At 44.0% G+C, this 14236-nt stretch overlaps 1 protein-coding gene across 20 annotated transcripts in view; it reads right to left on the reverse strand.

Moving 5' to 3' along the window:
* PLCE1 (phospholipase C epsilon 1) overlaps positions 1-14236 on the reverse strand; it is a 311578-nt gene that overhangs the window by 118660 nt on the left and 178682 nt on the right. The gene's annotated exons all lie outside the window — the stretch shown is intronic.

Genomic DNA, 14236 nt, shown 5'->3' on the forward strand with positions numbered 1-14236 from the left:
GTTAGATGATTTTCCCAGCGTTAACAGGTGCCTGTATGGATAGCATTACCAGCTATGGCCTTTGGTTTTGTGAGGCACTTACATTTAGTGTGGTGTTTTTTTGAACCTGGAAATTACAATTTTAAAAATGTCTTATTAAGTCTCCTTTGCTGCTCCACCATTCAGTCCCTGCTGGTCTCTACTGGAGAGCATCACTTCTTATACTCGTGCATAGACTATGTCTACACACATCCAATCTCATCCATCCCATCTTACGTTCTTACATCTCTCACGGGACAGGGAAGAAATTGGTAAAGGACAATGCATTTAACGTCCATGAGTTACAAAAGGCAAATGGACAGAGGTCAACAAAAGAGCAAAAGCAAATTTTTTGGAGTTGATGAGGATTGAGTATATAATATAAAAGGGAATATCTGAAGACTAGATTTTCATATAGAATTGAATAAAAGATTTCTATTTTCTCGTATTTTCCTAAGTGTTAGAAAACACAGTTCAAAAATTTAAAAAGCTCTAAAGACTTCGAAAACAAAATTGTTATGCATACTTTTTATTCCTTTTAACTCTAAATGAAGAAACTCTAGCCTTCTATCAAATATATCCAACACCTGTAGCATATAAACTCAGGTCCAAATTTCCTAAAAAAAAATGCTGGACGTGTTTTAGTATTTTAATGATAAAACCCAGATGTCCTGTCTTACATGCCCTGGAAGAAAAGAAACACACAACCTTACAGAGAACACTCTCCATTTTAAATCTGATTAAACTCTATGCCAAACAAGGACTGGAAAGAGTATGATGTTTGTACAAACAATCCTTTAAAAAGTATTTTTCAAATCCACTTAAATGTTCTAGAAAACTCCTGAAATATGAACGAGCAATATTTATTTACATTCCACTCCTGCATTAAAGTATTAGTTTGAGGTCATGCCTTGGTGCTTAGAGCAGGAACCACAGTGATTTATTTGGTTCTCCAACCTGTTTCAAGGCCCAAGTGGAATGAGCCCTGCTTTGGCCACCCCTGCAGAGACAATACCATTTAGATTCCAGTGAGTCTCAAATGTATCTGGGAGAGATTCTTAAAAATACCCAGTTGCAGATTCCATCATTTGGGCATCTGATTCAGTAGATCTGGGAGTAGGAATCTGTCCTCATAAAAAGTTTTCCTAAGTGATTATGATAAAGCCTTGTGTTTGGGAACTGCTATCCACTGCTCTGGCCACTCTCAACGTTAAATGTGCACAGGGATCTCTGGGATCTTGTTAAAGTGTAGATTAGGATCCAGTGGGTACAGGAGGATGGAAGGCTTTGCATTTCTTTTTAAAATTAAAAAATGTATTTATTTGAGAGGCAGAGTTAACAACAGAGAGAGGAGAGACAGAGAGGTCTTCCATCTGCTGGTTCAATCCTCAAATTGATCTGAAGTCAGGAGCTAAGAGCTTCCTCAGGGTATGCCTTGTGGGTGCTGCAGGGGCCCAAGCACTTGAGCCACCTTCCACTGTTTTCCTAGGCCGCCAGCAGAGAGCTGGACAGAAGTGGAGGAGCTGGGACTGGAACCGGTGCCCAAATGGGATGCCGTCGCTGCAGGCAGAGGCTTAACTCACTGTGCTACAGCACTGGCCCCAAAGCTCTGAATTTCCAAAAAGTTCCCAGATGGTGCTCATGCTGATCTGGTGACTGGAATGCGGCATTTCATCTCAAAGGTCTCTTCAGTCTCTTGCCACCCGGAACAGTTCCTTCATCCTTCCACATTTTTCATGTCTTCATGCAATTTCAAAGATTACAGGCCTGGCATTCAGCAGGAGATGCTGTCCTGGCAGGAACACACAATGAAGCTGGGCATCCCCAGGGCATCGCCCCAGAGGGCACGCAGTGTAGACCCTTTTACTCCACTTGTGATAGGAATCTTGCTTTACTGGTCAGGCTGGTGTCTCTATGATATATCTCTACGATAAAGTCATCATTTCCCTCCAATGACTTGCTAGTATTTCCTTGGGAGATATTCCAAGAATGCACCAATAGCCTGTTTCACATACGCCCTCTATCCACCTGCCTTCCTTTGATAGCTATCACCTGAATCAGCCCCCTCTGTGACAGCTACTGAATAACAACTTGTATTTCCATTTCTTCTACATTTATTGGTTGCATTCTTTGCTAGAAAAGAACTTTCCCTTTTCCTATTTGGATGTATGTATGGAATTATTTAATCAGCATAGATTCATGGATTTAAGATTTCTTCACTATATTGAAATCCATCACTATTATTATTTGAAAGCTCAAATTGCTGCAAAGTGGCTCCTGTATAAATGTTTGGCCTTACTGATCTGTTCACTGTTGTCAGTTGATGCATAGCCAGGAACCATGCTTTGTTTTTTCTTCCTACCACAGATTTATCTTATTATTCATTTTCACCTAATGAGTAAACCTCATGAGAGTAGGGATGTTTGTTTTTCACCGATGGATCCCCAGAGACTAGAACAGTGCCTGGCACACAGTAGGCACTCAATCAAAGGGTGAATGAATAACTGAACAAATAAATGACGTCCCATGAGAAACAGCCAGAAGTGCCGGCCATCCGACAGCAGGAGGAAGAACTCATCTCCAATTAGCCCGGATCAGAAGAGTGGTTACTGGCCGCCTGCCTCTGACACACAACTCTAGCTGACAGATGAACTCATTTAGAAACTGAGGGTGTGTTTTGGGACTAATCCTGAAAAGAGTGTTAGGGTGCTGAGTACTCATGACCAAGTGTTCAATTTGTTTCCTGGTTGAGGTGGCCAGTCGGCAACTCCCGCCTTTAGACACCTGCCAGCTGGTCATCACTTCCACGTTCTACTCAGTTAACCATTCAAGGAGCACGGGTGGAGCACCAGCCAAGTGCCAGGACCACCCCAGGGCTTCACGGGCGCACCTTCACCCTCCTTGTTAGAGCTTTTCAAATTCATTTGCATGCAGCTGTATGTCATCGTCATTCTCTGCTTCCTTCCCACCCTCCCCAGCCTGGTCTGTGGTTTAAGCTTTATGGTCGAAAGCAGTCTGCTTGATGTAAAAAACAAAACATGCAAAAATATAGCACTTTATACATGGGTCACTATCATAAGATTTCTTGGTCTTTTTTGGCCGGTAGATAGGTGAAGAGTCCTTTAGGAAATGGAAAGGTGGTGGACGGCAGGAGAATGTTCTCCAGCCTGCATTACCTCGACAGAGAAAAGAACTTGCCAGGAATTCCACTTTCGATTGCCTGTGGCCTTTCACACTTGTCACCAGCTTGGCTGAGGCAACCAGTATACATGAGAAGCATTCTGAGGGTCACGCCGGGCATCCGTTCTTTACATTTCTGAGCTCTGTCTGTGCCAAGTAAGACTGTCAGGGAGCAACACCAGGACTAGATGACCCTGACTCCTCACATCCAGTATGTCGACAGTCATGCTTTTGAGTGATGTCCTGAGATACGGCCAAAGGGCGGCTGTTTCTGCACATGGTTTTGCCTTCAAAACTGTTTTTTTTTTTTTTTTTTTTTGGACAGGCAGAGTGGACAGTGAGAGAGGCAGAGAGAAAGGTCTTCCTTTGCTGTTGGTTCACCCTCCAATGGTCGCCACAGCCGGCGCACCGCGCCTATCCGAAGGCAGGAGCCAGGTGCTTATCCTGGTCTCCCATGGGGTGCAGGGCCCAAGCACTTGGGCCATCCTCCACTGCACTCCCTGACCACAGCAGAGAGCTGGCCTGGAAGAGGGGCAACCGGGACAGAATCCGGTGCCCCGACCGGGACTAGAACCTGGTGTGCCGGCGCCGCAAGGCGGAGGATTAGCCTACTGAGCCGCGGCGCTGGCCAAAACTGCTCTTAGGGTGTTACAGTGGCACAGAGGATAAAGCAGCCACCTGCAATGCCAGCATCCCATATAAGCACTGGTTTGAGACCTGGCTGCTCTGCTTCCATTCCAGCTCCCTGCTGATGTGCCTGGGAAAGCAGTGGAAGATGGCCCAAGTGCTTGGGACCCATGTGGGAGGCCCAGATGGAGTTCCAGGCTACCAGCTTCAGCTTGGCATAGCCCCAGCTGTTGTGGCCATTTGGGGAGTGAAGCAGTGGATGCAAGATCTCTCTCTCTCTCTTCCTCTCTCTGTAACTCTGCCTTTCAAATAAACAAACAAATCTTAAAAAAGAAAAGAAAAAGAAAAACCCCATTCTTGAAGATGCCGTCCATTTGCCATAGGACATACAGGAGACAAGATCTCCCAGAGTCTAGGAGGCAGCCTGCAGGAGTCCTGGGTGTTTCTCTTCTTTCCTTCCCATTCTTTTCCTTCTCTCCCTGCCCCTCTTCTTTTTCAGATAATGAGAATATAAATTATCACGTCCTATTTCTTGCTGAGACTGTGAGGAAGCTCTGGTCGCCATTTTAGTCAATGGCATCTATTCCCTTCCTGCGTCATCCTAGCCTTCCCTGCATTTGACCATTTAAAAAATTCCCCCAAACCCTTGATTTTTTGTAAGTAGAAGGAATCATAAACAATACGTTAATAGTTGCATGCTGACCTTGTACAATCTATAGGAAAGGAAAGTCAGGACCAGAGAAGTTAGCTTTGCAAAGAGGCACAAACAGCTGGTCAGTAGAAGCGTTCAGACTGAAACCGCAGGAGTCTGCATTACCCAACGTTGGTTCAAATTCAAGACTACACGTTGTGGAGACTCACTCAGTTTTTGCTTGCTCTTGGGAAGGGAAGGCAGAGCTGGGGCCTGAGAGCTCCTCTCCCCGCTCCTCACCATCAAGGCACGAAGTCTCCAGAGCCCAGAGGAAGGGCTGTCGTCTCCAACTGTGGAGGCCCAGCTCCGGCAGCAAAGCACGGCCCTGTGAGACCCACCCGCAGCGATGGGGAGACGGCCGAGAAGTCTTTAGGAATCAAGTTGGACAAATGCAGCCAATGTAAAGGCAGGGCCAGGAGATGCTAACTTGAATGAATATTCAGAGAGGGCTGAGGGGGGGGGGGCTGGGGAGGAGGCGTCAAGGGCAGGAGTAGAAAGTGGGACAGAGGCAGGTGCCTCAACCTCAGGCACTAAGTCTGCCCTCTGCTACATTTACCCAGTGCCTAGTTAGTACCTTCCGTAACTCCTGGGTCCTCTCTGGATTTTCTGACTCCGGCCTAGTTGGTTAAGTAAAGTAATCTGGCTCCGAAAGTAACTCTAGCCTAATTCCTAGCTATGATTAGTTGACACTTCAACGAGTTGGCACCATGCTGTGTGCTTCACACTCTGTGTGAAGCTTTATTCAATTTTCCACGCAGTCCTGGGGTTGTTCCCATTCTACAGATGGAAACACCGAAGCTCAAAGAACCTCCAAAACGTCTCTGAGTTCACACAACTGGCAAGTGGGAGAACCAGGAATCCGGGCACTTGGTGTGCCGCCAAAGCAGCCACACACAGTGATCCCACGTGGCTGAGGTACCTGCAGAGATTAGTTTTCAGACTGAAACTGTCATGAGCCAGACTAATGTCAGGATAAATCAAATCAATGGATAAACTCCGCACCTGCTAACTGTCTAACTCGGCTGTGCTTACTCAGCCTGTAGTCAAGCACAGGGTTTCCCCACGTTGTCATCAAGTCATAAATGGCCAACCGAGGACATGTACGTGGCCAAGTGCTCCTGCAGAGGAGTAACGGCCAGAGATGCTAAGCACAGCCCGAGGAGAAGCAAGCTGGCAGCCCTGAGTCTCGCGGGGCGGGGGTGGGGAGCGTCAACTGCTCCAGGGTGGTGGTGGTGACGTTCCTGCCTCAGCTTTGTCGCACACAGTGATCTGGATCTGAACGTAGCAGCATCCTGCCAGAAACTGTGCTGCAGGAAGCTCACCAGAAAGCACTGGAAGATGAACCTGCTACATGTCCTTTAAAGGCTTTGCCATTATCTTGGGGGTGGGGGAGGACACTTGTGGTCAGGAATAAAGTTGATAAGAAGAATACGAGCGCTTTCCCCTGGTATACAACATCCTGACTGGCAGAGCCCGGTGGTGCAGATGTTTACAGGTGGACACATTCTACAGGGGTGGTCACTTTTACCAACACCGGGTTCTACAATATCTGTAAGTTGATCTTATTTCTACAGTGACTTTTATTTGTGTGTTTGAAAAGCAAAAGTAAATAACATTTAAAAGAACAAACTGAAACCCAACTAAAGCTAATTATTAACTTAGCAAAAAAGAGTGGCTTTGGTTTTAAGCCTGATAGTCTGAATGATCATCTGCTGATTTTTTATTATTTTTGTTATTATTATTATTTTACTAATTCTGTTTAAGGAGCCTCAGAAAAGAAATGACCCCCAAATACTTATAGCCATTGTTCTTTTGGGTGTTTGTTTGAACAGTTAAGAAATATCATAGTAGGACTTCTTTTCTTGCCTGGCCTCCTGCCAGGAGGGGCTTGCTGTAGCCCTGCGCCTCCAGGACGTGTGGCCTTCAGACCATGTGCTCTAGGCTTCCTGGCCTAGATGCTCCTCCGCGTGGCTGGTTTCTGGTGCTCAGTATGAACCCAGATTTACCTAACTCTCGGCCTCTGCTGTGCTGTCAGTGGTAAGTGGTGAATAGCAGCTCGAGGTGCTTGCTGCACGTGGCTTTTGCCTGCTCCCTGCTTGGTATGGACGCTACCCTAGTTTCTAGACTTTCCTCCCTCTCCTACCTGAACTAAACCCTCACTTTCCTAGATACCTCTCGCACTAAATAAAAGCCTAAAACGTAAAAAAAAAAAAAGAAATATCATAGTAAATGTCTAACTTGGGGCTCTTATAATCCAATGCCACACAACTTTTCAGAGAACATATTAGGGGGTAGGCACTACAGTGCAGCAGGCTAAGCTGCCACATGGGATGTCTGTATCCCATATCAGAGCACTGGTTTAAGTCCCAGCTTAAAGACCTCTCTGTCTCTGCTTTTTTTTTTTTAATTTTTATTTAATGAATATAAATTTCCAAAGTACAGCTTATGGATTACAATGGCTTCCCCCCCCCCATAACTTCCCTCCCACCCGCAACCCTCCCCTTTCCCTCTCCCTCCCCCTTCCATTCACATCAAGATTCATTTTCAATTTTTTTATATACAGAAGATCAGTTTAGCATATATTAAGTAAAGATTTCAACAGTTTGCACCCACATAGAAACACAAAGTGTGTCTCTGTTTTTAAAACAAATGAGAGAGAGAGAGAAAGAGAAATATGAATGAATATCTTGTTAAAATTTCCATAAAGATTATAAAGATTAGCTGAGAGAAACAGCAAGAACAGAGCACAGAATTCCCATATGCTAATTAGTACCCAGTTTCCCTTTTTATGAACATCTTACATGGTATATTTATCACAATGAATGAAAGAACATTTTTTTTTTAAATGAAATTCCATCCTTTGTTATTTCTGTTTTCACGTATCTATTTTCTGTCCCAGGGTCCTATCCAGGATACCACATTACATTTAATCATGATCAGATATCCTTAGCCTCTTCTTGGCTACAACAATGTCTCAGACTTCTTTTGAGAGGTACTGGCCAGGTATTCTGTAGCATGGCCTTAAATTGGGATTTATCTACCATAGTTATCACAGTTGGACTGGCCTTCAGGTTTTGTGGGAGGAAGATCCGGAAGTGCCATTCTCATTGTTTGTCCTATCAAGGGCATACACTCTCATGAAGACTTGTCCCTGTTGATGTTGACCTTGGTCACCTGGTGAGGCACTATTTTTCCTCCCTTTCCATATTGCATCCTTTGGAAGAAAATCACTACACACAGCTCCCACTCAAGGAGCAGGGACTCTCACTCCACCTCCTAGAGGGTAGAGTATTTCTGATAAGTGCTTTGAGATGCTTTTGTATAGAAGTTTGTCTATTTCTCCCATTTATTCTTCCTATTTATTTATTCAATAACATCAGCATAGGTTCATGAATAATTATTTTATACTTTGGGCCATACTCCACACACTTTTTTGCTATTGGGAGCCCTTTTGGTTGGCTCCTGCGTCTCCTTGACTCAGTTTTGCATCACTGTGTTTTTGGTTGAGCACTTCCATACCTCCTGCCACACTACCAGATGCTCCAGGCTCTCCTGTATACTTTCTGTTTGGATCCTAGAATCAGCCACTCTTCCAAAGAGTCTTGGTTCCTTTTACTGGAGAATGGTATTAGAAATCAAGATGTGGGTCCTAGGTGTACTCATTGCTACTAGGGTGCCACATGTTTCCATGAGTTCTCAGATGACAAACAAGTAAATATATGGGTGCATATTCAGCTACATATATACACATATGTATAGTTTTATAGGCAACTACATAATAAGTGAAACATTAGTACATTCTAATGTCAAGGAGATTAAATTTTGAATTTGCTTGTTTCTTACACTTCTTTGTTTTAATTTTTTCTTTGAAAAAGCCTTTCAAATTTGAAAAAATCTGACATTAGTACTTTGTAGGTTTTCTTACCCACTCCTCCCACGCTCACCATAGTGGGACAGAATGGACAGCCAGTCCTCATGCCTCACACTTGTCTTAAATGTCTTACTCCAGGGACACTGCCTGTTAGGATCACATTCATTTCTCCTGCAGCAAGTCACACTGTCTGTAGTGCAAACTCGCAAACTCCATTCCAACACACAGGGTCTTTTTTTAATTTTTTTTTTTTTTTTAGCAAAACTGACTCACATTTGATGATTTACATCTCAATCATTTGTCTGTTACTGTGAAAAGTTCAGTAACGGGAGCCAAAACAAACTCCACAATGCATCTAAGGCAAAACCTCTTGCTGGTTTAGACTTCCTAGGACTCCCTTTACCAAGATGGAGGGAATTTGGCTCCTGTGGGAAACACATTTACAAAGAAGCGAGCACAAGCCCTGTCACACTGAGCGGCAGCAGCGTCTCTACTGGGGTAAAGCCCTTCACGGTTTACAAAGTGCTTCTGCTCAAGCTATTTTACTTCTTTGCCTGTCTTCACAACAGAAGAGAACAGTGGGACAGGGATTGCTGTCCCATTTACAGAGGAAGAAACTGAGGTTTGTGACAACAACAAGTTCTGGTGAGATTGTAGAGCCACTGAGACCCATACATTGATGTTGGGGATGCCAATGATAGAGCTACTTTGCTTTATACTTGGAAAAACCAACTTAATAGTCACTCAAGAGAAATGAGAACTTACATTCACCTGTTTGAGAATGTTTTTAGTGGCTTAGTTAATAATTAAAACAACAACAAAACAAAAAGTTGAAAGTTACCCAAATGTTCTCCAATTGGTAAATGGATAAATAAACCATAGTAGATCCATTCAGTGGCATACAAACCAGAGCAAGCTATTGATATGTATAGTAACATTGATAAATTACCAATGCATCATGGTAAATAAAAAAGCCAAGCTCAAAAGGCTGTTATACCAATATCTCATTTATATGAAAGTCTCCAAAAAGCAAAAGGAGAGAGAAATCAGATCAAGTAATTACCAGAGGCTTGTAGGGGGAAGCCCGACTACCAAGGAGCAAAGGGAGCTTCTGGAATGAGGGAAATGGTCTCTATCTAGCTCTGTGGTCAAGACACACTCCATGCATCTGTCAAAACTCACACTGCACACCAAAAAAGTGAATTTTACTGTATGTAAATCACACCTCAATCTAAATAAGGAAGGAAGATAACTAAAAACTATGGGGGTGGAAACAAAGATGAAAAAAACTAAATTACAAAATTACTAAGCAACTTGTTCATAGTCACCAAGCAGAATCAGGAAGCGAACCCACATCTGTTTAAAGGCCAGCATTTTTGTTGTTTTTGAGACTAGACACATGCCTAGAAAATAATTCTTTTCCTCCATTCCCAAATAGAATGGGAACTGCCGTGCTGAGCCCTCCCTTTGCAACCACACTGACAAGCAGAGCTCTCACTTTCCCTACTAAGGACACGCCTTCACACACAAGGAATTAGCATGACAGAAGTCAGCCTATGGAGGACGACACTACATCTTGCCGTCCTGCTTCACTGTCAGAAACATTGCCAGCAAGGATTTTAATCATGGCTTCTCCAGAGAAGAACCACAAACACAAGCACATGAAAGGATATGCAACAGCACCAGTCACTGAGGGAAATCAAATGCTACGACAATGAGATACCACTTCACACCTACCAGGATGGCTATACTCAGAAAGACACAGAAGAGCGATTGTTGATAAGCATTTGGAGAAAGGTGCAGCCACTCCAGAACACATTTGTGCAATTCCTCAAAATGCTGAACATGGATTTATGCTATGACCCAGCAATTTCACTCCTAGGTATATGCCCCCCAAAAATAGACATGCCAACACAGAAAATTTTAACCAAATGTTCAGAACAGCAGCAATAATAATTACCAAAGAATGTAAATAACCCAAATGGGATAAACACACAATGGGATATTACCCAACCATAAAATGAAATGAAACACTCATTTAGGCTATGGCACTGACGGATCCTGAAAACACACTAAGTGAACGAAGTCACTCACAAAAGGTCCCACGTTGTATGATTTCACTTTTGTGCTGTGTCCAGAACAGGCACACCCCTGGAGATAGAAATGTGATGAGCGTTTCCCAGGGGCTGGGGCTAGGGCAGAATGGAGAGGGACTGCAAATGGGTACAGGGTTTCTTTGGGGGGGGGTGGTTGAGCATATTCTAAAATTGACTGTGGCAATGGTTACACAACTCTGGATATACAAACAAAACAAAACAAAACAACTGACCTTTAAATGTATCTATCTGTGTGGTATGTGAAGTATAGCTCAATAAAGTTGTTACAAAAACCAAAGTTCAACGGTGAGCAAACACAAAAAAGAAATGTTGCTAGGAGTGGAGAAAGCAGAGGGGTGGAGGACCAGGGGTTCTGGACGGGGAGTCCCAGCTCATTGTGCCCGTTTGGGGCCCCTTCTCTCTCAACCTCTCACCAGAATGGTAGCTGGGAGCTGTTCTCTCTCCTTGAGACATGTCCCCTTACTCTTAGCTGAGAGTGTAGCTGCTTCTCCCTGGGGGGCACTGGCCAGCTGTGACAACCAAGCTGAGGGTGGATCAAACAAGAAATCAGTATCTGAAAGGGGTGAAGAGAAGAACAGCTTATGCTACAATATATAGGACACAGTGATAGCAAAACCCTCATTTAACCCTCACTCCATAGGAAGCAAGCACCTGAGTATCACTTAACAGCAGGATACATCCTGAGAAGTGCATGGTCAGGCAGCTTTGTCATTGCACAAGCATCGTAGAGTGGACTTACACAGACCCAGATGGTAGAGCATACTACACGTGGGCCATGAGGCACAGAGTCTGTTGCTCTGAGACTGCTGTGCTGTACAGCATGCTATTGTACAGAATACCACCAGAAATCATAACACAATTCTAAGCATCCGTATATCTAAACATTTAAATATGGAAAAGCTGTAGTAAAGATAGTAGGTATCAGGAATTTTGCAGCTCCATTATAAGCTACAACTACCACTAATATATGCAGTCCACCGTGGAAACATCATTTTGTGGTACACGACTGTCGTCATAATTTACCCTATACATTGAGCATCTGAGGATTATAATATTAATAGATGGTATTTATTAATTATAACAACCAACCTCAGCAAACACTGTCCTAATTTGGTAGACGGGCAAAGGGATGCTCAGACAGACTTAGTCACTTGCTGCAGGTCATGAAAACAATGCAGCTCAGACCCTCGAGTGTAGGTTCTAGGTGAGGTGTGAGGTCATCCAGCTGTTCTCAGCCTTTGTCTTCGGGGGCAGGTAGAACAATCCAGACTCAAGATCCTCTAAGGACTTCCTTGGCCTCTTTGAGATTCACAGCACACACAAGAAAGAAATTCCCTGAAGTCAGGAGCTCATATTCACAGTCCGGAGTTATCTAACTCGAGTCCTAAACTATCCCAAGATGGGTATGTATTGTTTTCTTAAGGATTTCTCAGAAAGAAGTTTTCAAAATCTTCAGGGAGTTCTACGGCTGACAGAAGATCAGGACTATTTTTCTGTTTGCTTGTCTTCCCAAGAGAAAGGGAATCCCTGGGTGAAGTGCTATCTTCCTACGAGTTGTGCCATGCCATTCCTCTTTCCCCCCGCCCCCAGAGGAAAAGGCCCCGATTCTTTCCCAAACTTCTGCTGCCATCTCGTCTCTCATGTGTTCCTTCAACAAGGACTCCTTGTGTGGAGAGGGGCTTGGATCTCCAGGATTTGGGCACTTCAGTCTCCACCTCATAACGTCTAGAACTAGAAGAACCCTTTTTAAGGGACTGTGGAATCCGGACCAGCTCACCACACTTTCTAAGACAGAGTCTCAACCTGGAAGAGGGTGTTGATGGTCTCGGTCAGGACTGGGGTGGGGCAGTGAGAGGAGAGGAGAGGAGAACACATGATGCTTTTAAAGCACATATTTCATCATCAGAAATTTTTTTATGCTAGTGAAATTTTTTATGCTAGGAACAGTTCCCAGCTACCATATTGAAATTTCACATTACATTAAATGTGGATATGAGGTTTATTTTCACACTTGAAAGAAGGCATGGGTTACCAATGTTGAAGAAATTTACTGTAAGTTCAGTTTCAGTGTTCTGTGAATTGGGATAAAGACAGCAGCACCAACCCTAACACCAGCACCAGCTTCTGCTGTCTTTACAGTCAGAGTCCAGAGAGGGAGGTTGAACTGTTCAAAATGGTGGCCTCTGTTTCTCCAAAATTCCAGATGGCTTCTGAACAGTGATCTCACAATGTAACAGAATTGGAAGCAAGGAAGACTGCATCTGTTTGAGAAGCGATCCAAAGCTGTGGGTTTATTAGAATTATTAGCTTCATCCTTAGTTACTTATTCAGTGCTTAACTCTGGGTCAATTGCCTTGGTCAAGACACTCCCTCCAAATCTGTCTTTTAATACTTGTGACATCCCTGTATCTTTAAAAAAATATTTATTCATTTGAAAGGCAGAATTACAGAGGAGAAGAGACAGAGAAAGAGAGAGTGATAATCCATTTGCTGTTCGCCCCACAAATGGTCAAATCCAGGAGCCTGGAACTCCATCTAGGTCTCCCACATGGGTGCAGGGTCCCAAGCACTTGGGCTGTCTTTTGCTCTTTTCCCAGGCACATTAGCAGGGAGCTGGATCAGAAGTAGAACAGCTGGGACTTGAACTGACACCTGCATGGGATATCAGTGTTGCAGGCAGTAGCTTAGCTTGCTGTGCCACAGTTCTCACCGCATCGTTCTTATATTTTGGGGGGTGCTATTAACACCATTGCACAGGGAAGGAGACTAAGGAATAGAATAGCTAGGACACTTGCCTTGGGTCATACAGACAGTAAGTGTTGGACTTGGAATTTGAGTTCACCTCTCAGAGCCAGCACACCCTCAACCTGGGCTGCTGCTTTGTGCAGCAGGAAAACGATGTCCTCTGGAAGTATGCTGAGGCTCTGTCACATCCTGTAGGAATGTTGACAGATGTGAAAGGGACATGAGGACGAAAAGGGACAAACAGGATGCATGCGCTGCATCCTTGGATATGGCCAAATTGCCTGGACATTTCTTGGCAGGCAACCAGGAGCTACTAAAAAAATTTGGAGCAGAGGGCTATCTTGTAGTATCACCACAGGAACAAAGGATGAAGGTACAAATCAAATGAATGAGTGCAGCTCTTTTGTTACTATCACGTAATTCCTCTGGAGAAGGACGGCAAAACCATCAACCAAAGCAGGATATTTGGCTCTCTGTAGATTTTTTATTAGTAGAACCCCATTCTCTCATTGGTGTAGACAGTAAAACTTTACTTGTATCTGACGACCCTAAGCTATCTTCCCTTGTTTGGAGTCACAACAGGTGAGTTCTTCTCTCTGTCTTGAAATTCTACTTGAACACCATTATGTTTTAAAACAATGTGCAGTAAACATTTTTGTGACCATTACGAGATGTTAATGAGACCCTACTGTAAGACGTAATGCACTGCTGCTTTCTGTAAAAAGACCACTTCCTACCACCTACCACACTTGCTGTGGCATTAGCCTGCTTATCTCATCCACTGGTTGGTGCCCAAAAGATGGAGCGCTGCCGCAGGGAAGCCCTCCTGTGTTTACATGACTGCAGAATTAGCTTCAGCTTACTTGCTGAAGTAAACTTCAGAGGAAGAGATCTGACAAAGTTGTTAAACCCAGTGGAGGCAGAAGAGGAAAGCTGGCTGATTATGTATCTGAGCGCTGTCATTTTGAAATTCGTTTTGGCCCCCAG

The sequence above is a fragment of the Oryctolagus cuniculus genome, chromosome 15, assembly GCF_051225735.1.
Source record: "Oryctolagus cuniculus isolate XC-2025 breed Fujian yellow rabbit chromosome 15, ASM5122573v1, whole genome shotgun sequence".
NCBI lineage: Eukaryota > Metazoa > Chordata > Mammalia > Lagomorpha > Leporidae > Oryctolagus > Oryctolagus cuniculus.